The 26,556-nt window shown below is 36.4% G+C and overlaps 1 long non-coding RNA gene across 1 annotated transcript; it reads left to right on the top strand.

The window, feature by feature from the left end:
• Positions 1 to 11,593: 11,593 nt before the first annotated feature.
• On the top strand, positions 11,594 to 15,125 carry LOC135157514 (uncharacterized). Its single transcript, XR_010296513.1, has 3 exons — positions 11,594 to 11,682; positions 14,065 to 14,168; positions 14,741 to 15,125. It is a non-coding gene; the product is annotated as an uncharacterized LOC135157514 (long non-coding RNA).
• Positions 15,126 to 26,556: the final 11,431 nt, after the last annotated feature.

Below are 26,556 nucleotides of genomic sequence, written 5' to 3'. Positions count from 1 at the left end.
TTATTATTAGAAGTAGGAAAAGTAGCAGGTAAGTGAGTAAGATAATCAGTTTATTAGCCTCGAATCTTGAGAAGCAAGGTGGTTTTCAAATATCTAAAAAAAAACTCCTGCGTTCATAATCTCCTTAATTCAAAAGAATATATTAACTAGCGGCTGATTTTTGTTGAAGTATGTAACATTTTAATGTAATAAAAAGCGCATCTCTCTTTTTAAAATAATTATGCGATATAACTAGGCTCTAAAGGTAAAGGTTGGTTACTCCAGTGGCCAGGCATAATTCACATCCAAGAAAGCAGTCATAAGTTCATAAGTTCATTTTATTTGTCTTCCAACTTTAAGTTTGAATACATGACAAACATACAAGTGTGTATGAAACAATAAGCAGAGTACATGATAAAACATACAGGTATACATAAAACAGAGTATGCAGAAAACATTGAAACATTTAAATACATTATACAGCTTAAGACAGAAAATAAATAATTTTAAAGGAAGACGAGGAGACCTAAGTGAAGCAATGCTTGTAAATTAAGATTCCTCATTACGAATTCAAAGAACAATGGATAAACAACACAGAAATGGCAATATAATATAATATGATAACTAAAGAGAGAGGCGGGGAGAAGAGAACAGGGACACATTTATTTACAAAAGGGACCTTAACATCATCATGCAATATAGATATAAACTGTGAGGAGATAAAAAGGGCAACGACCAGTCTCGGATGTCACTGACAGTTCGATCTCATTCAATCCCTCAAAATGGCGTCTCAAAGGGTGCTGTTTTTAGAATAAATAGATAAGCGTACCAATGCTCATCGACACATTGGATATCCGTCGAGGAGGGGGCAATTCACATCTGAAAATTTATAGTTATTTCTGAAAAGCTTTAAGGAGCAAATTCTATATAGTAATTACTTCAAATCAAACATACATTTTATTTCAAATAAAGTTGTCTATATGTATATTTACAGATTTCGATCATATCACGTGACGCGCTTTGGACCAATCGCGCTTGGCTATCTGTTTTGGCTATCTACGTGTAGTATATTTTTATAGTGACTGCGATTCATGTGCTGATTAGAGGCACCCGATGTGATACAGATTTAACAGAGCGTGTTGCATTGATTACTGTAAGTAGTAAATATTGGCACATAAACCCCATTCAGGCACTCTACGAACACACGACTGAAACAACAAGATGTTTACAACAGATTCTACTCTCAAGACAACTAATGATAATAAATAATGCTCTTAACAAGCATACAGGATGTGATTAATATAGAACGCGTAACTGACCACCTGATGGTGAATATGTCAACACCTTATAATTTGTTTCCTTTCATTGTGCATTCGTTACATGCTTTATCAAGTGTGGCGGTCAAATATTGGTTGTGTGGTTTCGACGTATTAAAGGTATCGTAAAAAAAAATAGGTTCTGGTTCTGAAATTTGATTGGGAAATAAAATGTGTTAAATGGATGTCAAAATGCCGATAGAAACGCACATAAGATGTTTGAATCATCAAAATAATCAGAATGTATTTCAAGTTTAGTGTGAGTCACATGAACTGACCGCATACATACATGTATGGGCTTGAACCCAAATGCTGGGTCATGATACCGCGGGGGGGGGGGGGGCTGTTACAAAAGTGTAGAACTTTACGCCTTCCTTAAAAGGTATAATAGAGGAGCCAAAATGTTCTCAAATGTGCGCCTTGCCGGATATATTTCATTTTCTAACAATGGATGGCTCTCACAGAAAAGTGAATGACAGGGTAGAAAAGGCACACCAAGTGTGTTTTTATATCAAATGCATTTTCAGATTTTTAAACAAAAATCCACATGATCAAGGGATAAGTTGATTTTTTAAAATATTTATCAATAACAAAGAAAAAAATAAGCATTTGTTTAATTATGCTCAGTGTGAAAAGAAAACAAAAATCATTATCGTACTGGAGTGCAACTGAATAGAGCGTGAAGTGAAATGACCCGTTTGGAGTATTTGACATTCCAATACTTGCGCATTCATGTTGAGAGATTTTGGCCATAAAGTCACTCATTTAAACCCATTAAAAACACTTAAACGCAATCTCTAAAATACCTCATCACATGAAGGGTAATTACCTCATGCAGCAAAAAACACAAATTAAGATCCTTAAGTGGATAGAGAATAATAAGAGAGTGGTTGAGACAGAGTTAAAGAGAAGGGAAATATGAGAAATATATAAGTACAGGCGGATAGAGAGGACAAACAAAAAGAAGAGAGAGATAGAGAGAGAGAGCGGAGATAATGAGAGGTAAGAGATAGACTAAACAAAAAGAGAGGGAGAGAGAGCGATAAGTTATTCTTTCCGTAATTTGATATATTGGAAATCGTGCAAAAATAGTACTTGGTTCTTCATTCTTTAGAAGAAATTAACACTTGGTAGAATAGACAAATGTCCTTTTATTGAATAGTGCGTGTATATTATGCTAAAACTTCTTTTAGCTTTCGCGAAAATATCCTTTATGTCCTTTATATCATCCGTTCAACGTCCGCTATATCTTCTCTGCATCCTCTGGGCATCCTGGCAAACTCAGACCCACTGAGGCTGAACAACGGAAAAAGGACGAAAGATAAGGTACATGGAACGTCTACACATCGTTAGTAGCACGGAGATAGAAAGGATGTATTAAAGCGTTTGCATCTCGTAAATAAAGTATTCGAACCCCCGGGAACCCCTTCGGAGCTGTCATCAACTTCCATCCGTTTTTATCCGCAAGGTTTCCGATGAACAACCGTGTAATATCCGCGCTACATACATGTACTACCCGCGTCCACTCTTTTTCGTTATGTTTTGGCAAATTTTTCGCCAATATTGTCAATTTCTAGAACGGATGAAAAAGGATGGAGCCATCCGCGAAATTTTGCTCGTCCACTGTGTCCTTTATGAATACGTTTTGTTTCCGTCGACCAGTGAGACCAGGCCTTAAAACCCTTTCACCTTATCAAGGCGTCTAGATTGTCACTCAATATTAACAATTAGAGTCTCCCACAGTAGACGTTTGCAGTGAAATTTTGTGACCTTCGTTTCCCGCCCTACTTTTAAGTCTTAGTCAAACCTTCTTTATATCATTCAGTTGTGACTACACTCAAATGCACCCCTTCTTCATCAACGGGTCGGACAAGATGGTGGGGTGGGGGGGGGGGGGAGCAAGGACCATGCACTCCCGCCCGTGGATCGGCTCTTCTAAAATAATCAATGCTTTATTTGTCTAACTTCGCACACTGTGCGTGTGGGTGTGTGTGATTTTTTTCTTATATATTCTCTTTTAAGACACCTACTAGTTTTCGAAACGCCCTGAATCACTCGATCTCACATGTCTTTGTTTAACCAACTCTTATTCGGGTAGAGGGTATAAAGCAAGGGTATGGAGTTACCCCCACCTGTTCCACCTGTAAACCCACCGTTATAAGAAAATGAGGACGAAGTCAGGGCGTCATCTTTCAGGAGATGAGACAGAATGCTACAAGATACAGCATCGCAGGGATGGAGCTTCGGTGGGAAGGGGGCGACCCCCCCCCCCTCCCACCGCATGATTGGACAAATATAGGGAACATTGGAAGAAAGAGGGAAACCAGGAAGGGGTCGTAAGGGGAAGAAAGGCATAAAAGGGAGAGATGCGGTGTACCTCTCTACTGAATTACCCCTGTACTTCAATTCACTGGCGTCGCCCTTGCTGCATCGTCTTTTGGGAAAGATTAAAGACGGGTCGAGAGACCAGTGGCGAGTCTTTTTTTTCAATTTCTTGAAGTAGTTCTGAAGTGTTTCAAAGAGGAAGTTTCCCCAAACAGTGTATCTTAATCCTTAAATAGTTTATGTGCAAATAAAAATATTCGACCGAAATAATCGCAGTCGAATCGACTGTAATAATGACCCCATAAGAAGTGTTTAAAACTTTTGTTTACAATATAGAAAGAAAACTCGAAATGTTCCCTCCAAAACTTATGGCTACTACTGCAACCTTCCTCAGCGATGTGACCCGATTTGACCTTAGTGACGTGGTGATCGAAGCTTTTCTCATCTTCAACTAACAAAGAGTGAAGAACTTTCATGATGGTGATCGCGACCTTACCAGAGTAAAATTATAATGTTTTTTGTCTTAACATAATTATTTTTTTCATTTGAAATTTACTTCAATCAAAGATTTAAAAAAAAGTCCTATCACGAAACAAAATTATGTGTAAGATCCGTTCTTATTCTGATATGTGTATTGGTTAAAATTTAAGATAAAATGCTTAAAGTGAAAAAGCGTATGATAAACAAAAAATACACTTGATGGCCGTATGGAGCTTTCTGATGTATAATATAATTCTTATAAAGCATTTCATTTGTTTCTAATTTATAATGGTGAACAACTGACCTCGCCAAGCATTCTTACATTATAAAATAGAATAATACTATGTTAAACTGTCCTATGTATTATCCATTACTAATTTGAAAACGAGGTAATAACATCACATAATTGGATAATGGCTCAGTAGCGACACTCTATTACAAGTATCATAAATGACAGGCAGCAATTAACCAATCAAAAAATGTCACGAGCATTAGGCATAATGCTTGGGCTTTGAACATAGCATCATAGGGTTCTGCCACACAAAGGGTTTCTGGCAATAAAACCCGCGTACTTGGTTGATAGTTTTTAAACATGATTTTTTCTAATCACAACTTACAATAATTATGAATTTCTTTTCATTGCCCCCAAGGACGTCGAGCATACAGCAGCGGGGTTCCTGCCGTAAATCAATGTGCTTTATTGATTGTCGTGGTTTAAAATACCTTTTCATAAAACTATACAGATTTGGATTTATTTTAATAAATCCTATGACCGTTAATGAAATAAAATAGGGATACATCTAGAAACGCACTGGAATTATATTGCTCCTTTACAAACCAATATTATCCGTACTTTATTATAAAAAAGCGAAGAATACAAAAATGAAATAATTCCGAAAGCATGTGTTCCAAGACTACCCGATCAAAATATTGCATCCTGTAAAAACTGATGTCGCTCAGACACATTATTATTATTTTTTTTTGCTTGTCTATTTTTGTGGATGGAATGACTTTCAATTTTTTGTTAATTTTTTTTTCTATTCTTTTTTTTTTGGCCTGTCAAAATTTTCTTCGAAAATGTACCCCCACCCCTTGGAAAATCCTGGATCCGCCCCTGGATTATTGATATTACCCCTCACATGTTTGCTTTAATGCTTCAATCTCACTAGGGAAACTAACTCAAAACTGATATATATAAAAACAATAATAATAAACAAAAGTCATTTTGTAGTCGGATTCGTTGGTGTGACTGTGTCTTTGAGGTCACTGTCCTTTCCGCTTCGTATGTCTGCATTGCCCTTCTTTGTCCCCCGTCATGTTATTCTCTATATTATAAGTACACTGCCTTCGTGGATGTAATTCGTTTTCTTGTGGGGTAATTGGCCAAGTATAGATTATCGAATTAACTGACCTAATTAATACCATATTTATATGGATGGTCTTCTTTAGTTCTTCGTGTACGTTGGATAATGAATGCCCGTTGTTTTTACTACCTGGAAGTGGAAGAGGTCTCTAGACCACGCTGCATTGAATTTCACTTTATAATGGGTATATGTGAATACGGAAGATTGTGTTTGGTGATATGATGCAGATTGATATATAATTAAGGAGATTACTTTCTCTTTCAATTTCTTCATCCCTCAACCAACATACATATAACACTCCCTATAGATCACACACTCGCACACACACACGCTTTCCCATCTCTCTCTTTATCTCTTCCACTCTCTCTCTCCCTATCACCCATATCACATCCGCTCATACACACACACACCCTCACACCTATGCACCCTCACATACTTCCCCCTCCCCCTCCCTGTGTTAACCCCTCTACCCAACATTCAACTAAAAGCCAAGATATGATTTGTTGCCCCCTCTCCCCCGGAATCCACGAATATTTCAGCCACGATGGGGGAGGGGGTGGGTCTCTGGTGTAAATTGTAATTTAGGGTCTTGGGTCCTCTGTGGATACAGCGTTTCTGGTAAATTGTCCACAGGTCCCATTTGTATCCCTTTATCCTTCCGTGCCCAACCCGCCGAGGCTCACTCACATCGAACTGTGCCTCCTCTAACGTGTTCCCCTTCCATTACCGTGTGCCCCTCCAATCAGCCTGTGATCTACCCAACCCCCCCCCCCCCCCCTCCGGCGCCTACCATGATCTCATGCAACATCTTCACCTACTGCCAATGGCCACGGTAGCTGTCATGTTAGGGCTCTTTTTGACCTAAATCAAACGGCGGAGTGTACTGAAGTAGAGCACCAATCTCAGCAAATACACGCTAACCCCTCAAGAGGATAATGCATTTTTTTCGTGAGGTCCCGAAATGGAAATCGAACGCCCCGATCGAAGACTGGTATGTTTGGGGATGGTGTGATGGTAAATGGACTTTTTCGACCGATTTACGGAGTGGGCAGGTGGTGTTTGAGTACCTTCGACGGTCTCACTTGCGTGACCGGTAAGGACATGGGTAGATAACGCACGCAGCCACACCGGCGAAAGCGATTCCACGCCGACCGACTCTTTTGCGTTATTTCCAGTGACATACCATCGGTCGGTTTGGAATCGGTTTCGTTGGTGTGAATATAGCACCTAGGAGTGACAGAGGTATAGCAATGGCGTGTCTAGACGAATTCCTTTATGTCGATATCTACGCTGCCTTTTTGTTGTTGGTGTCATGCGACTGTCACACCAACAGAACTAACTCCAAATCGACTAATCATATGCTATTGGACATAACATAATACGTTTTATCGGTCTGGAGTTCAGATCAGATTCATTATTTTATTGTCCTCGATGGAAATTCACTTTGCTGGCATTATTGCACAACAATTAACTTAATGTACATTTATATACATATCATATATATTCGCATAAACATACAAAACAAATTTCCGTTGCAGTCATGGTACGCAAATTATTCAAATTAGGCCTATGATATTATGTTCAAAGAGAGGCTTAATAGTTGTTTTTATATGCGTGGATGTGACACAATATGGATTATTTTGCAAATGATATTCTCAGTAAAGCAATTATCGGCCCCAATACAGTCTATAGCAAAGACAAAATGGTTTCCTTGAAAACATTGCCAAGATAATTTGGATTGTAGTCGGTTTTGATCCGTATGCTATTGGGTGGTTCCTTAAATATTTACATTATAAAGAGAGTAAGGGGGAGAGACTTGCAGGAGATGGTCCGTGTGTGTGTGTGTATGTGTGAGAGAGAGGGGGGGGGGGAGAGAAGGAGAGATTTAAAATGTTCCGGACGCTCTATATGATATATTGGGGAAATGATCTGATTGGTTTTTTTTCTCTCTTTGCTTGGGGAAAATCTACATTTAAGGTGCAAAACGTTCACATAGGCTGCTCAGCTGGGCTGAACGAAAGAAGTAGAGTGTAAAAGATATGCATAAATCGATCAATACATGTAAAGCTGAGGATTCTGAAACTGAAATGACAAACTACTATTATGGAAAAAGCTATAACTGAAAACGACACGTTTTCATTTAAAAAATGTATTTTTTAAAACCGTTTTTAGTATAGTCCTTCCTTTTCTCCCAATCTCTCTCTCTCCCTCTCTGTCCCTTTGTTTATTTGTCTCTCTTTTTCTCTATGTCCCTCTCAATCTAAGCATATCCCGAAATGCCAAAGTGATATCGACAAGTGTAATAATGCCTACGGATAATAATTTGTCACGGCCAAAAATACAGAAGATAGTCCATGAATAGACACTGAGTGCCCATTCCATTGTGTGTGTAGAATGCTTTCAGCATATCGAGTGATGCAGCGTCAGTCAATATGAGCTACTCAAATAACCAACACGCGCAAAGCATGGTCACAGTTTGTACCAACTGGTTTGGACACATGATGACGAGCATAAAACCATCCGTCCTAATATTAAGTTCTTTATAACAGAATATCAATATTGAGCAAACAATCAATGACGACTCGTAAAAATCAAATGAATATCAAGGTGTAATTAGCAATTTAATGTTTGCACTTTAAAAACACACAAACAAACAAATAAAACAATGGATGGGGTCATGTCCGGATGAGAACATGAAATGCGATAACAAAAGTTATTCTGTATCCAAAGGTAAAATAATGTAATTGCGATTGTCATCAAAATCAAGGTTAATTGTCACCATATTATCATTAACAATAAAATTATCTTTGTGAAATCATGAAATCTTAGCTGAAAACCGATAATTTTGATGAAAGTGCATTACTGTTTGGGAAAAAGGACTTTTAAAGACATTAATGGAATTATATGGTTATTTTGTTAATTACTCAGTAGGTACATATGCTGAGCGATTTAGCAATCTTTCAATACCTAAAAACGCTTGGGAGCTCATTTCATTGGATTCTGTTAGAATTCACTTTGAAATCGTTACCACAAATATTTTAATGGCACTGAACTTTAATTGTATAAAATCAGAAATATCTCCACTTTTTACCATGATCCGAAAATGTAGTACACGGTTTGGATCATGAAATGTGTCATATAACCTTTTTCTGAAACAATATTCGGGAAGAGATCATTAGTGCTTATTTATGAAATTACAAAATATTTCAAAGATTTAAAAAAGCATGAAAGAGAAAGAATTACGACATCATCTCTATCTCACATCATACAGAAGTTGAAAATTACATGGCCTCCTTACTTTATCGAATTTCCATTGAATTCATGTCAGTTTCGGATTTTTAACATATTGTTTAATGATTATATAAATCACATTGAACGGCATTAAAAATGAGCATTGTAAAGGAAATATGGGGAGGGGTCGAATTATAACGCACGAAGAGAATTACAAAAAAACTGAAAGCGGGTTGTATCAGCTACCTCGAGAGAATGCGGTATTTATAAGTGACTAAGCATGCTAAGTAAAGCTTCCAAAGTAATTGTGGAAAAACCACCAAAGCGAAACGGCCAGAGCTGAAATATTAATTTTATTCCAACACCTCTCCGATATACAACAGGGAATAGTAACGATAATCACTTCCTTTCACGGTGACGTCACATCTCTTGTGCACCCATTCGATCGAATAAAAAGGTCGTGCGGTTTATAAATAATTAATTTACGTGTTGAATAAAGTTCAGAAGAAATCATGTCAACCGTCCTTAAATTTGTAGAGAGAATTTTCATCCACCCGCGATGAAATATCTTATTCAGGAGGGCCTTACTTCAGAATCAATTATCATTTAAAATCTAGACCTGTTGCCATTCTCATTCTTCACCTAAGTCATTGACATTTATTACAAGATATGGCGACAATATACTGTCTAGGTTTTTTAGTTTTCTTGACGTCTCTCTCTATACAGAATTCATGCATTGATTCATCATCAATTATCAATAAATTAAAATTCAAAAAAGGGCATCCATTCATTAAATAAATTCAATTGGATCTTATTTTAATATTAAAGGTAAAAAACTTACTTACATGTATGTCTTTATAGAAGAAAACAAAATATGTACATTCCATTCTCAAAATAGATAGAAGTGATTAAAACTTACGTCCTCTCTATTTCCTTCTAAGACCTAATAGGTTTGTTATAAATCTTTTCGTAAGGTTCCACACGTCTGTATCACGTTTTTAAGTGTTAAATCAGCTACACAGGGATATATCGCACAGCCCAAGAAGGGGTTACCAGTCGCGCGTAAAGATATTCGTAACTGAAGAAGAAATTTACGAAACAATATCATTCCTCTGTTCATGTATTGTAATTTTTCCTTCTCATTATTCATCCCATTTCGTTATCATCTTTTCCGTCTAAACTATAGGTTTCATTTTCTCTTTAATCATCGTGCTCCACTTTCACTTGTTTTCCCTTTTCCCCGCCATTGTCTTGCCCTCTGTCTATCTTTAGTCATTTATTCAATAATGTCATTGCTTATCATTTCTTTTCGTCGTCTGTCTCTACACCTTTACACTGTATATATATCTTCTCTCCTTTTTCGTTCATATTGTCCACATACACATGTAGACAAACGCCCTCACCCACACATCCACTTACGCTCGCTCACAATTTAATCATATATCTTTCTCTCAAACGCTATTAACTATACTCTCTAAATATAAAAGGTATTTAATCACATCCCTCTTGGAGTGATACTAGTGACATCATTCTAGAGTGCATTATGACTCTTTTTGGAGTGAACTTCATGTGCTGCTTTTGCAGTTCACTCCAAATGAACGGGTCGTGTGGTCCAGTGGTTAGAGCATCGGACTCATAATCGCAAGGTTGTGAGTTCGAATCCCAACTCTGCCATTGTCGTCTATAACGTCAGCCACTATGACTGATTAACCTAGACGTAAAACGTTTCCTAGGTAATTGGTTATATACCACCTTGGCGTTTACCAGCAAAATGCTGTCCTGCCGAGTTCATGCGGGAGTTACCATAAACAGAAACAGAAATTGTCCCTAGTATCTCTCAAAGAGGAGACTGATTCGGGACTAGATTAGCTATTCTGCATTTAGAAAGTGTTTTTTTAAACCACCTAAGTTTATATTTTATATACATGTAAATTTAGATTAGGCATTTTAGGTGTGATTTTGTTCGGCAACTTACAGTATGATATAATACAGTCGGGCATACATAAATGAAACAAGAATGGTTGAAATGGAAAGATATTACGATGGGGAGAATGTAGGAGCAAAGACTGATGGTAAAGAAAGGGTATGGTATAGATTGGGAAGGAGAAAAGAGAAAAAAAGGAGAGGGGATATAAATACAGAGCAAGAGATAAAGAGCAATCAAGTATCTCTAAATGTCCGACAATCATATTGGGGAAATTCAGAATGAGAGTTAGTGAAGAAGTGTCATGTTGGTCCACTGTGGCTCACTCTTTGCATTATAGATCACGTATCATCCAATCAGTGCCAATTTACTCATATATATATATATATATATATATATACATGTATATCTTTCTCCTCTATTGCCATTGTAGATGCAGCCCGTTTCTTCCTTCCGTTTTTTTTCTTTATTAGTTCCATCATTAATTCAAATTCTCAAACTGCGTTATGAAAATGGCTATACGAAAAATATTCAGCTCCTCAGGCCTTACCATGTGGCAATGATCAGCGATTGTTTGTCACTTACATATTAATATGTTTATAAATTGTAGAGGAAAGGAATGGGACATAAATAAACATCAACAATTAATGAGAGAGAGAGAGAGAGAAAGGGAGACCATAAGCATATCATATCTTTTTCACAGCTTACAGCTTAGTAATTTTTTTCATTAACTCCAAGGTTAACACGGTTAGAGACCATGTTGCAAACCTTATCAAATTGTGTCACGCATAAACTGATATAATTACTCCACTTGCCAGCTCTTATGGGGTGTTGCAAGAAAGTTACGTTGCAATTGATTGCAAATCGACTGCAACTTTGCAGCCGATCCCGATCGACTGCAACTAGCAATCAATCGCCAATTTGCGTTGCAAGAAAAAGGCTTGCGATTGAACGCAAGTTGCAGCTGATTTGCAGACGATTTGCAGCTGTAAACAGGGTCTGCAGCACAAGACTAGCTGATGAAGCAAAATAATCCTTGCAATAATCGTGATTGTGGAAGAGAGTAAGTAGAAAATATTCATTTTTCACTGCTTTCTTTCTCCATTATGTATGTTTTCAGAGAATTTATATGTTTTAGACCTATGCCAGGGAAAAAATTATTTTGTAAAATGTGAAATGTATCTTTATCGCCAGTCGAAATTTCACCTTCAAATTTTTTTTTACCACACAGTTTAAACCCAGTCCCACACTTGACTTTTTGTGTCGGTAATGCACTGTTGTACCAACAACACGGCAGGACATTCCCGGTGCAGTGCTGTTAAAAATCACCCTGAAGCAAGTAAATTTGTAGGCTCTAATTATGTATGAAACATCGAAAATGACCTTAAAAGATTATTATTGTTCATATTTGAAATGATTTTTAAGTTATATAAGTTTCAACGGCTAATAACCATCCAGTAAATGGATTCAATGCAGTCGAATGGCCACAACTTTTGAGAAACACTCGACAGAAAGCAATTTTTTGTTTTTAACTTAAAGGATTTTTAATCTAACGTTAGGCTTTAAATCAAAGACTTCCATTATTAGATCCTCTCCATTAGTCTCTCTTTTTTAAGAGTCTGTCTAACCTCCCTTTTTATGACTTTCCTTTGCCTGGCCTGGGATAGAATGAAAATTTTGCTCTTGACTTTGGAGGAATTGTTTAGATTTATTTAACATTATTTTATTTATTTATTCCTTTATTTTTAATTTTTTGGAGGGGGGGGGGGTTCTCCACATTTTTCGCCAGGCCAAAAAAAACAACAAAGGTATAGGGGGTCTACATGTAGGCCTATATTATTAATTATTTTTAAAGATGTTATTGGGCTATTAAACCTATTGGCCACATCTGCCACATTCTTTGGGAAGTTTTAACATTGAACAGGGAGTTGCCCGCCCGGGGCTCTTTTTAAAATTTATTACGGGCAGATTGCACAAGAGGTTCTTTGCAAGGACAGTCTATTTGTGTCGTTGATTTGTAATGATGTGCCGTATGAGTCACATTTTTAATATCCATCACATATAAATATAAAAAGATATAGGGCCTACATGTAAGCCTAAATAAATCTATTTTTTAGATTCAATATGTAGGTCTACTATGCCGGGGGGAAGGTACTTAGATTTGGTTTGGACAAAGGTGTGCGGCTGAAGGTTTGAAACCCGTACCCATATTTACAGGTCATTTCGGCTAAAAAGGTACCCATTATTAGGGATTCATTACAGGGGCGGATCCAGGATTTCCACAAGGGGGGGGGGGGGCACATTTTCGCCTGGAAAACTTGACAAGCAAAAAAAAAAGAAAAAAGTTATCGCCCAAAATGTAAGGTAATTTTGTATTTGCACCAAAGACAAGAGTAGAATATGGACCCATGTTTAAGGCCAGTATCTAAAAATTGGGCCATGTTTAGGGATTTTCCAGCATAAAATCATACCCCATGTTTAGGGATTTCTTCCAAAAAGGCGACCCATTCCAGCGGCACATCCCCATATGCATTATTTTGTGAGTCCCCCCCCCCCCGGGCTACTATTTAACTGACTCTAGTCTTAACTTGATTTTTATGCAAGCACATGAGGTGCTATATAGATGACATATTTTTTTTCACTTTAAATTGTTTAATGGATGATTACAATGCTTTCCAGGTGCTTACAGTAAAAGGGTGTCTCATATGGTGCATGGTTATCATTTTATTAATATTGAATGCATAATCATGATTTTTTTTTTTACATCCTTTTACATCAAGCACAATACTCGGGGGGGGGGGGCATATGGTCCCCCTTCACATTTTTCAGAATAAATCTGCCACTCAAAATTTTATTACCGCACCACTGACTGGCGTTTTACTTTCAAGTCTCGCGCAACTTTTGAGACCAAATTTGCAATTCCCAGGTACAGGGTCAGGAAATTTTGCAACATTGTGTTTGTTTAAGTACATGTCAGACAAAAACATGATTACATGTAAAAAGTTAATTGGGTATTTTTTTTTATTGACAATAGTAATTTAATGTCACTGATGAACTTTGTCTTGAAAATAACAAAAAAAAAATACATTTAAGAAGTTAAGAAAAAATATTTTAAAAAAAACATGAAAGGATTTTTTTTTATACCAGATTTTTTAAAGTAAAGTTGTTAGGAATGCTCTAGAAAGGAATATGTACACCAAAGTTTAGCATTCTATTACAAGCTTTTTTTAGTAAATTAAAGCAAAAGGTATGATTCATAATTTTTTTATTGCGCCGCCCATAGCTGAGGAACCATAGTACCCCTCCCCAGGACAGAAGTGACTTTAATCAAAACACCCTGGGACTACTATAATGATTAACACACTGGCAACTGAGCTTAACTTGTATATTAATTTCATGAACATGTTTTATCTCTTTGCTTTTTGCTTTTAATTGCTTACTACAGTTATGACAAGGAAGTCTGGAATAAACCGAACCACCATAACTGTGTCTGCTACCATGTGTGTTCTTGCAACCAGCTGATTGATTCATTTTATCAACTCTTGAATGGTAGGTTACATGTAAACTGTATTATTATTAATAATTCACCATGATTGTAATGCGGATGGGGGTGAAATCTGTACACATTGACCAAAGGATAATGCAAAATGAAAAAAAGGCAAACACAAATCTCTATCTTGACTGGACTTCTCAGCAATGAAGACATCCCATTGATGGGGGGGGGGGAGGGGAGGGGGCGGTTGTTGTGCTCATCCAAGGTGTACTGTATGAAAGTGTGTATTTTGCTTTCATTGATTTAATTTATTGCATATTTTAATTTCCATGATTCATTTATTTGGGGAAAAACAATCAGTTCACACTTTTTTAGATTACATCATGGCAAATTGCCAATTACTATGGTCTCAGGAGTAAGCCACTTTCCCTCTATCATATCATCATGTCGGTGCAAACAACGCCCTTACCAGCAGGCATAGGGGCATTTCTGCACCAATGGGTGCACAAAAATGTTTTGCTAAGGGCGTTTTTGTACTGAAAGGACAAAATTTGAACTAACCCAAGCTACATGTATGTATAGTTATGGGCTTGCATTATTTCCTATATTATTATTTTTTTATGGACAGGTTGATTATCAGAACTGAATTCAGAGCTGCTCCTGTCTGTAGTAAGATCATTTAGAGTGGACTTCAGAATGAGGGCGTTGCTTGTTTAAAATCTTCACTCCATGAAGCTCTCCAAATTCATCTCAAATTAGACTGCTTCTGGAAACCAGATTTGTTCCTTCAAGCAGAGACGCTTGTGGCTTTCCTGACTGGACTTCTATGGATTCTTCATGCCAACCTTAAGGACTGTGGTCTTCTGCATGATACGTCAATTTCAAACAAGACATTCTGTGGTGAAACACTTGATGTAGATGATATGAAATTTTATTTCATATAACTGAATCTCAGAAGTAATTCCTCGGGAGCAAGAAACATTGAAAAATAAAAATAAAAGGTCCATCAATAATGAATGTCTTGAGCAGTGTTCTTTTTTTGTGCACAGATCAATGGATCTTTTCAAGTCCAAGCAGGGATGTAGTCAATGCTGACCTCGAGGCAACATTTTGCTGGCCTTGGTCCGAGTCACTGTACAGAATCTATGGGAAGTTCTCTCAAGCTGCCTCATGACTCGGAAGAATCAGCCTCGACCTCATCCCTGTATGCAAGTGTGATATATATCTACGATGCAATCTTATGATTAAAGAGAGCTTCAGATTTTGAAGTGTAGCAATCTCCTGAAATGTATGTTTTATTTGAAAATCAAACTAAAATGACTTAATTGGGCATGTTATTCATTATGATATGTATGAATGAAAGCATTTAAGCAATTTAGTGCTCTTGCAAAATAAATTCTGAGTTGTATTTACTGCAAACCCTCAGATATATTTATAAGCATTTGCCAGTGCATGAAGTGTTTTAATAAAGAGTGGCTTTTGTGCCTATGGAGAGTTATTTCTTCAACATTTCTTCATACAAATTATTTCAGAAATCACAATTTGAATATTCCATGACCTCTGATAACAAGAGCAGAATATTTTTGGTGATTGACACACTTTAAAATGATATTCGGAGAGAATGTACTGAAATTGTGTGAAAATAATGGCATAATTGCTGAAGAGGCCTATAAAGATTGAAAATAACATTATTTCAAGTTTTTCTTGAAAAAAACCCATGGAAAATTGAAAATGGCATAATTTACACAAGTTTTCAAAACAAAATACAAAAAAAAAAATTTTTTGCAGAATTTTTAGTACACAAGCCTATGGACAATCAATTGAACGTAAATCGAACGCAAATTTTGCGCGTCCTCCAAAATCTCACATAAGTTACGTTCGATTTGCAATCAATCGCAAAGCTTGCGCTTGATCTACGTTCAATTGATCAAACGCAACTTCTTCTTGCAACAGGATTGAACGTAACTTGCGTTCAATTGCAGATTTGCGTTTAATCGGAGGACTTACGCTCAATTTTTGGAGTTGCGTTCGATTTGCGTTCAATCGCAAGTTTCTTGCAACACCCCATTAGTCTTCCATCGATGCGCTTTACCGTTTTACACCCAAACTTCACAGTATTAGTGGAATATTGGTAGTAGTAGTAGTAGTAGTAGTAGACATGGGCGGAAATCCAAGGGGGCAGGGGGACGCGTGCCCCATACCAAAAATAGTAGGAGGGACACAATGTAAAATGTCCCCCTACTATTTTTCGTCTATTATGATGGAGAAAATGCATCATTTACAATTGAAAAAATACATGTATTTAGGACTGAATGACCTTACATTTTGGGTCATGACATTTTTTTTTTGGCTTGTCAAATTTTCCAGCCCCTGGTCCCCCCTAACCTTTGGGTACAGATTTCCGCCCATTGTAGTAGATTTTTAGATTAAAGGCCAAATAAGTGGTAGCAGTATTAGTAGTAGATTAGGGATTAAAGGCCAAATTAGTTTCAAATCGATGCCAATCATCCGAATGTTGTGACGTCATGACGACAGGATATTAATATCACTTTTATTCTAATAAGGATAACATAGTCACAGATTTGAGCATATGTATTCGTACGATGATTTCCAGCATTACACATTAAGATATTACATGTCTCAATATGAGCATCAAATTCTACTACTTTTTATTCTAACATTCTTCTAATAAAGGTTGATCATGTGGTCATCCCTGAGAGTATCCCGCGGGAAGACCGCCTGGCTTGCACAACGTAGGGTGGTGTTCGAGACAGAGGGAGAATCCCTAATCTGCCTTTTCAACAATTTACCTTTTTTACACCCACCCCCTCCCGATAAAGTTACAAGCAAAGTTTATTGACCCTTCCTGTGGATAAGTACGAACTATCAAACGATGACGTCACATCATATTTTGTTTCGACTCGCCCTGTAAAAAAGATGGCCATGCCTTCTACATGCAACTAGGTAAAGCAATATCAAAACTATCCCTGACGATACGTTACATTTCCGTCGGCACCAAAATGCGTTTCCTCCAGAGAAACAAGCTTCTCATTTTGAGACATGCACCAGTGCCCCAGGAATTAATGTGAGTAGTAGAGGAAAGAGGGGCAAAGTTTAATCGCGGTTGTACTTTGTGTGAACTCATATGGCAGAGGAAATATATTCCCGATCTAAGTCCGGATGATATATGGTTCATTGCTCACCGGTTTATTAAAATAAAATGGCTCTTATCATTACTCCCTGAAGTACATTTAAAACACGATCGGATTCGCAAAACAAAATTGTAGAATCATCAGCAGAAAGGACAGCAGTAATTTTTGCCTGCAATGATTTGTGACCAAGAAGATAAAAGACTGTATAATGTGGCAAGAAATATTTGTGCAAACTCGTAGCCCTACGTATAGGAAGCCAGAATATTTCATGTGTTCTTGCGAAGCGACCGAGTTTCTGCTTGAAATATTACTGAAAATAGGATTGTTATTTTTTTTTATTAATTCGGATAACGTTGCTCCAAGCCCCGATTCCTACAAATTTAATTGGATAATGTAGTAATAAATTCGTTCACAATTTTTTCCATGTCTTTGATACAAGAATCATCAATTTGCCACATCCAATTGTAAGGTGTTTAGATTGGAGGGGGGCTAGGAGGCACTTGACAGAAACAAGAGTCCCCTGACCAAGAAAACAGGATGGAGAAAAAGAAAGAAAAGAAAAGGGGAAAGGGTGAAATAGGTTTCATTTCTCGAGTTGCATGCCTAATTGTTTCACATCAAGGCCAAATTTCCGCTTGCTCATGACTTTTAGAAACTTCGGCCATATTCGACATGTCCTGTCCCCTTAGAATTTATAGCTCATTACGCAACTGACTGAAAAAAAATTCAGCTTAACAGTTTAAGTGATTGTATATTGTATACCTTTGTAGGTGCAATTCTAAACCTTTTGGGTGATTCAATTCTTAAAGGTCGAAAAGTTGAATATTTGTTTCAAAGAGAGAGGTGGTTATAACCTGGAAGGCTTCCTGCTTTGTATTTTTCTCCAAAAAGTCTTCTTAAAAAAATGACTAACGTATACAGGCACCCAGAAATAGGTCGAAAGGCCAAAAAGGAGGGAAAAGGGACCCCCAACATGTCCATCGCGAATATTTTGGCTCCACTTTCTCTTTCTTTCTCTTTCCCTTGCCAATCCGAGCTGTCAAAAAAAACTTGACAAAGTGGAGAAAAAAGTGAAATGTATCTGTACTGTACTACTCAACTGATTTTATCGATTCCTTCTTGGCTCGGAAATTTAATGAAATACGAGTATTTTATGACAAATACCCTTTTCGTCGGACTTTTTTCGCTGATGACAAGGGGGTGATCTGAAATGCTTAAAACAGGCGCCAGATAACGTATCGAAATCGATAGCTCTCCGAATTTGCGTCTAGTCTTGGTTTGACAGGCTTAGCGCAACATGTTGGGATGACATGAATGTATCTCAAAAAAACGCATTGCTACATGGCGGGGGAGGGGGGGGGCAGGTGGGTGAACGCCCCTATGATTTGTAAATTATTGAAAATTAAGAAAAAAATATTATATTATAGGATTATATAAAAGGCAGCGATTTGAATATGTAATTGGTTAAACATGTATAACAAAGTATTATTTCTAATAACGCAAATCTTTACCACCACTGCATGTAATAGTCATTTTGGATCCACCCCCCCCCCCATCCTTGGTATTTCCTTTTCTACGACTGTACCCTTTTCAATGTCTATAAGTTATATTTTCTTCAATTGAATATTTTTGTTTGATATTTTTTGTACTCTCACAAGTGTAAAGGACAAGTCGACCCCTACCAGGGGTTGATTTGAATAATAAGAGAAAAATCAAACAAGCGTAACACTAAAAATGTCATCAAAATCGGATGCAAAAAAAATATTTTTTTCATAATTTTACAAAATACTTACATCCACATCCAAGACAATATGCAAATGAGGAGACTAAAGACGTTATCCACTCACTACTTAATTGATATTTAGTATGTTATTATATGAATTATGAAACAATCTATTTTTTCCTTATTGTCAAGTGAAACAATAATTAATTCCTCCCTGAGCATGTGGAATTAGCATTGTTTAATATTTTATGGCTCGGTCAAGTTGATCCTTATTGTCAAATCTGTAAAAAAATGAAATATTGTATAATTTAAACAATAAAGAACAAAAGAAATAGTGAATGAAGGACATCATCGACTGTCTCATTTGTTTGTCCCTGAATTGTGGATATCACTGTCTTGTGAAAAAAAGCGAAACTTTGAAATGTCATAACTGTCTCATTTTACATCCGATTTTGATGAAATGTTCGGCATTATGCTAGTTTGATTTTTCTCAGTTCATTCAAATCATTTTTTTTCTGGGGTGGACTTGACCATTAAATTTCTTCACTCTACCCTGCACCCTGTTTTCTTGCACATATTTTCCTTATACCACTTATAATTGTGATGTCAGTTGATTATTTTACACACTTATCATCAAACAGCCGTATATACATCTAATGATGATATGAAAACATTCTTCATCTTAGTGATTAATTCAACAATATCAAATCATAAATCACAGCTGGCTTTAATATGATGAGTGTAATAGCCATACCATGGAATGAAACCACTTAAAAACAACTTCAATGAATATTCGCCCTGAAGCATTATCTAATTGCAATATCAAAACCTGTATAGAACTTGATGAAGTACTCCAATCTCTTATTACCATACACAGGTAGCTCATATAAAGGCCTTAGTGCAAGAAGGTATCAAATCAATCTATGTTGTTTTGAGTAAAATGGATTTGTTTTACCATAATTAGTACAGGGCACTACAATGTTTATTCCAACACAATTGTTTGTTTGTTTGTTAATGTCCTGATTCTTAATTGATCGCTATTAAAGCTCTCTCCACTGAGAAGTATAGTGTCACATTGTGTTCACATGGTTTATTTTCAATACGTTTAATGCCAATTTATAGTCCAATTACCAACTCGTCTACTATCATTTAGTCTACCATCAGTAAATAATATCGTACATTTTTCATACTTATGATAATGAGCGAAACTTGAATATGGTGTCTACGTATTGCTCAGTTTTCTGCAGAGGTGCGGGGGTGGGTGAATAAGTACTATGGAATATAGCTGATTATGACGTAGGTGTCACTTCAGACTGCGGCGATGATGAAAGTCTATATCAAATTGTGTTATTTTTTTTTGTCCTCATCAGAGGTATTTATTACATTAAAATCAATAATCAAACACATACAATATATACAATTAGTTTCATATTTCACAACCTTTTGATTTCATTATACTGTTTTTCTGATATTTTTATCACGTTACTCTTTTACATTGAAATCAATAAACAAACACAAACAATATACACAATTAGTTTCACATTTCACAGGCTTTTGATTTCGTTGTACTGTTTTTCTGTTAGTTTTATTTTATTACTCTTTTCAAGAAATCTTAAATTAATGACTAATTCTCTCTTGAAATCTGACAACATAGAAAAATAGCTGAATTTTTTTATGAAGTGAACTGAGCCAACATATAGACTCTTTAAATCGTATATTGTGCGAAAACCAAAATTACATTAACAAAAGCCATGTTTTCATTTTAAACATCGTGGCCAATCAATAATGTTTTCTCATTAATCTGAATATTCACATTAAACTGGATCTTAATGAAATACCGTAGTTTTTGCCAAAATAAATTCACATGTGGACAATGCAACAAAACATGATCTAGAGTTTCAATTTGTTTACAATGGTTACAAGTCATGTCTGATGTGATATTCCATCGAACTAAATTCTCTTTATACGGCAAAATCCGATGCAGCAATTTGAAATTATATTGTTTAACTCTGTTATTAAATAATTTTCCAAACTTAAATTTTAGCAATTTGCTCCAATCATAATCTTCTGCAAGTGATAAACTGTCTTGCCAAAAATATAACACCGTTGGGTGTAAATTCTTTTTTATATCTACAAAATATGTGTAGAATTGTTTTGTTTTTGATATTGTAATGTCAATTGAGTCACCGGTTTTAATTTGAATAAATGTATCGTTTTGCGTTCGTTGATCATCTTGATTTTCAAGCTGAGCAGTGTTCAACATTGAGCAGTGTTCAACATTGAAAATAAAGGTTCCTCACATACCAAATGATTGTTAAAATGTTAGCATGTTTTATGATCTATGTTATTTTGTTAGTAGAACTTTAACCACGATGTGTTACGGTCCTATATTGGGTATCGCCTAATAACAGGGAAATATTACGGCTTGTGCTCACATCACAACAAAGAAATCGAATACAAACCTACTACAATGAGTAAAAATGTAATAACTTTTTGTAATGGCCTGGAATCGTTTTTTTACTGTGTGACAGTAGTAGTATTTAGCTTCCAAAGCTATTGGAAAGTTCGATGATCGTCATATAAAGCGATTCTTCATGTGTGTGTGTGTGGGGGGGGGGGGGGTAGTTGGACATCCTCCCATTACCTTAAAATATTTATTAAGGGCCCAACCCCCACATCCCAAGTGCTTTCCTGCGCTACCGCATATGCCAGGGATTTGTAGGAATTTACCAACCAACAAAAATTGTCAGGTTAATTTCTTTAAAGTGTTCACACTCAACTCTTTTCTCACCATGATCATACGAATAATTCGCCACCACCTTGTCAAAATAAGCCACACTAACATTCTACTTCGGTTACTCCTGATGATGTCACATGGTAGCCGGATTTAGCGAGATGATTCTCCGATATCGCATCATGTGACAATCACGTGACTCTTGGATCCGCCACATCAATTCCAAGCAAGTTACAATTTTCTCCCATAAGACAGTGCGATATTCATCACAAATGAAAGTGGAAACTTTCATGGGCTTTAAGTTTAGGCATTTCATATTTTTTACGAATATTTTTAAGTCTCTCCTTTTCATAAGTGAAGTTAAACACTCAAAAATAAAGCGCAATAATAATGCAAAATTCACCAAAGATTAACCGTCCATCAAATGTTATATTTTTTGTATTCACTCCAAATATGATCCTGAACTGTTCGAATTAATGTTTTTACAAAAAGACATATATATATTACCAAATAATGTGCTTGACATTTGCTTAATAATTGACTAATTGTTAAAAAGAAGGTAAATTATTTTGTGACATAACTCTTCAGTGCCATTTGTGTATTCAATGCAATGCATCCCTACAGTATACATGGTATAGAGTCATGATAGTTACTTGTAAACCCCGACTAGTGAGGAGAGCTTCATAACAGAAACTAGTTTTTCTTTTAGTCATCCTCAGGCACTAGTCGGTGGTAATTTATTCCTCTTGTATATATTCTTATTGTCTTTTGCCTGGAAATAAAAAAAAAAAAAAAAAAAATAAAATTGTAAATATTGATTTATCTTTCTATTTTTCCTGTATATTTTACCTTCCCTCTCTCCTTCTGCCCCCTCTCCATGCTTTCCATTGTCTTCGCATCCTCTCTACCACCCGTTCTTCTCTCTCATGCTTAATTAATACTTTACAACTTGCCTATTTTATTGTGGTATCCATAAAAACATTCACCATAAGCATAGCATGTACTGTAACAAATATCAGTCCACCATTAATCGTCTGTGAGCTCTCCACTTTAGATTTTTTTTATTCTCTCTCTCTTTAATTTTCATCGTCACCCCTCCCTATTTGTCTGACAACGACTAGTCTCTTTCTCTCTTACTCTCTCACTCTCTACACATCTCGCCTCTATCTCGTTCAGGTACTCACACGAATGTACACATCCAACGCACTTCACCCACACACGCATACACAATCTCACACATACATATTCCCACGTTCCCTCCGGTTTTTCCGATTCGGGGTGAAATCACAGGACAGAAACCAAATGTCTGGAAGCGAATTTTAACGCACTATGTGGCGCGCCAAAACTCAAGGCTAATTTCCCGCTATTGGATTTAAGCTTGTTGTCTGCTTGCGAACCCCGAGGAATAGTTTTTACATGCATTTTGCATATCAAGAATTGCAACCGTCTTTAGGATGCATAAAAAAACCTAACCAACTGAGACGTGCCTGCGAAAACACAATCGTTTGAGCGAGAACGATCATCTAAATATTATCAAGGACGGGTGACTTTCTGACTGTATGGTGCACCATTAAGTGCAGAAGGTGTATCTTTTTCAAATTGTCTTGGTCAAATATCTGATTAAACAATATTTAGGCCATCAAGGTCGTAGCTGTAAATTTATATTAATGTTGCAGTACTAGAAATTATAATGATCATTCACAGCAGAGTGTATCAAGTTGATAACATGTCTACACTTCTAAAATATTAAGTTGAACTCAATCTTGGGAGTTTTATCATCACATCAGCACTTCAAAATATACTACAACTTGAACATGACATAGTTGTGAAGCAAAGTGCCATCAGGATGAAAAAAAGATAATAACCATAATATCATCATTATTTCATACATTCCTTTTTTAACCTTAATCATTTTGCTATTACACAACACATTTAATAGAATTGAATAGAATTAAAGCATGAACACCTGACTTGTATACGCATTCACTATTGACTGCATCCTTGTACCCATTTTATAATATATTTTACCATGTCGGATCAAAAAAAGTATAGGCAACCTATCCCATACCATCAAGAACTCCCAAGGCCAAGTCCTCTATCAATAAACAAAATTGTTGCTTTAGATTCGAATACGAATACTTGTTAATTAAATCGATAAAACGGGGTAGGGTCCTTAATATGCGCGAGTCACGGTTAATGCATCATATTATGTCTATCCCTATAAATATTGCATATTCTATCAAATAATTATGTGGGTTTTAATTAATCTACTTTTAAACAATTATTGTATTCCATCTTAATGCTTAGAATATTTGCTTACATACATTTTTTTTTTAGATATAGACTTATATATATACAATGTATAAATAAAACCGACAAAAAATCAATTCTGTCAACTGAGTGAATTGTGTGTTAAAAGCTCAATGGTCACATGCTATCAGAATTATTGTAATTAAAATGAGAATAAGGATGATCTAAAAACACATTCGCTCATAAGCTTGCCATTTTTTTTCCTTTAAAATATTTCCAGCAACTATCATGCATGTCCGAAAGTGTACCGCCAACTGCTATACTTTTTTTCAATAAGCATCTTGGCCAGAAATGTCCTGTAAACTTCTGCCATCACAGCGGAAGACATTGAAAGCAATGCTCTATCGGGATTTGCGTCTCATGAATAGTAAAGATGAAATTGTAGACGCCTTTTCTGCTTTGCAGGGCCTCCCGTTTTATACAGGGACGATTCTTATGTGTATGTAACCTTTTTAAAGGCGGATATAATTCACCAAGGAAGCGCCTTAACGCAACTCGAGATCTGTTTCCTTTTCCAATTTCACTCTCTCTTGTTTCTGATATAGCCGGTTTTCCCAGGATGTTTAAGCAAAGTAGACTGTTAAGAGATTGTTTAAGATAGAGAGATGTGGAGGGGTTGTGAAAGTAGGCAGACGGGAGCGTACGAGCTGACAGCTTTATACACCAACTTGTGAAGGAATGTGTGTGGGGGTGTGTGTTTGTGTGTACATAATCCATGCAATGCAATCATGATAAATGTAAATGTCACGTGACATTGCATATACATTGCATGTGAATGCTGAACATGACATGAATTTAATTTCCGTATTTTGAGAAACTCAATGTGTACCTCTTATCTGGTTTTCCTTTTTTGTCTTAGCTTGCAATAACTATATTTCTAATCAAACATGGAATAGATCCAAATTATCACGGACCTCATTCTTCTTTACAGAACCAAGATGATGCCATATTATCAATAAACGAACAGAACACACACACACATTTAAATTAAACGTCGGACAATCATTTAATTTCAGAGCTTATTCTTGAATCCCTGGAATGTAAAAATTATTTCACAGTGACTTCCTTTGAAAATTATCAATATATATAAACAAATCAATCAAAACAATATGAGAAAATATAAAAATAAGGAAATAATAAAATACATTATGAAATTAAAGATAATAATGTGGTTCAGGTAACAAAAGTGCAACATTATGAAATAGTCGTATACTAGTCAAAGGGGGTTTTGACCAATGTGTATATTGAAATCAAACTTTATGTAATATAAAGTAGCCAATCAAAGTTATGTTTTGAAGACAAGGAACACCAGCAATTTAAATTAAGATAATCCCCTTATTCGTCTTACCTGATGGCACAGTGCCAATTATTAGTATTACATCATTAGTTGTATATTCATCAGACACTCGTAGAATATACTAGCAACATTATGATGATGCTCTACGTAGGAGAAAGGACGATTCGTAGCCACCGGTTCTCGTATCAGGTTCCGTGCAGCATTTGGCGCAGGGGCCATCGGAGAATACAACTTTAAATGTGCGTTCTCACTGCATGATTCCCTCAAGTTTGGCGTCACACTTTGCGCGCCAACAACAAAACTCCCCGCTCTTTGAAAGCGTGAAAGACACTGCACGTGGTTGCGCATTTCGCTGCTACGTTCGTGAACGCGTTCTGATTGCAATGTGCAAGAGACTATTGGTGTAGTGTTTAGGGTTCGTTCGGTAATGTTAGAATCGACCTACCTGAATTAGACGTCCCCATTTTGTCGATTCTCGTTCCAGCGTACAACATACCCCTATCCAGGATGCTTAGATTACCACGGTACTTAAATGTACGCTTCCCTTTATTAAAGAATGTGGGTCTTCACGGTATAAAGTACGCTTCGTTCGTTAAACCTGCGCCCCTTGGCGTTTTCCGTCCGTTGTGAACAATCCAAAATGATCAGGCGAACATCGCTAGAAACTAAACGCAATGTACAATGTACCACTTCTACGTTTTTAAGTTAAATCCTTTTGCTGAAGTGATGAACATGACTTTCCGCTCATGTAAAGTACATGTACAGAACGAAAAGCATAGTTTACACTCATAACATGTTAGGCAACCTGCTGTCCAGTCAACAATTATATTGGTTAAAAACGTTTTTCAATTCTGGGTAAATATTAACGACCATTGTGAATTGAATTGAACACAAAAACAACAATAACCTTAAAGGGAAAATTAAAAAAAAGTAGAAAAGGTAAGCAACAACCGTACGCTTCCAAGTTCTAGTAATAAAGTATTTTATGGTAAAACTACAAAATGATATTTTCCAGCTACGCTTGGATCCAACTGTGACATAAAAGAGAACGCATCTGGAATTAATGTGCCAATCATTTGACGAGTAGTCCCACAAGTGCATTTATATATGTGCGGTCCAATAATTCTAAAAGAAATCTAAAGAGTTGTAATACCTTGTATCACATTTTGCATTGATCAGTATTTTCCAATTGCTTTGACGGGCCCTTTTTTTTTTTTTTTTTACTTTA

Source organism: Lytechinus pictus, chromosome 18 (genome assembly GCF_037042905.1).
Source record: "Lytechinus pictus isolate F3 Inbred chromosome 18, Lp3.0, whole genome shotgun sequence".
Lineage (NCBI taxonomy): Eukaryota > Metazoa > Echinodermata > Echinoidea > Temnopleuroida > Toxopneustidae > Lytechinus > Lytechinus pictus.
Note: the sequence above shows the minus strand (reverse complement) of the source record. Positions and strands in the feature narration are given on the sequence as shown.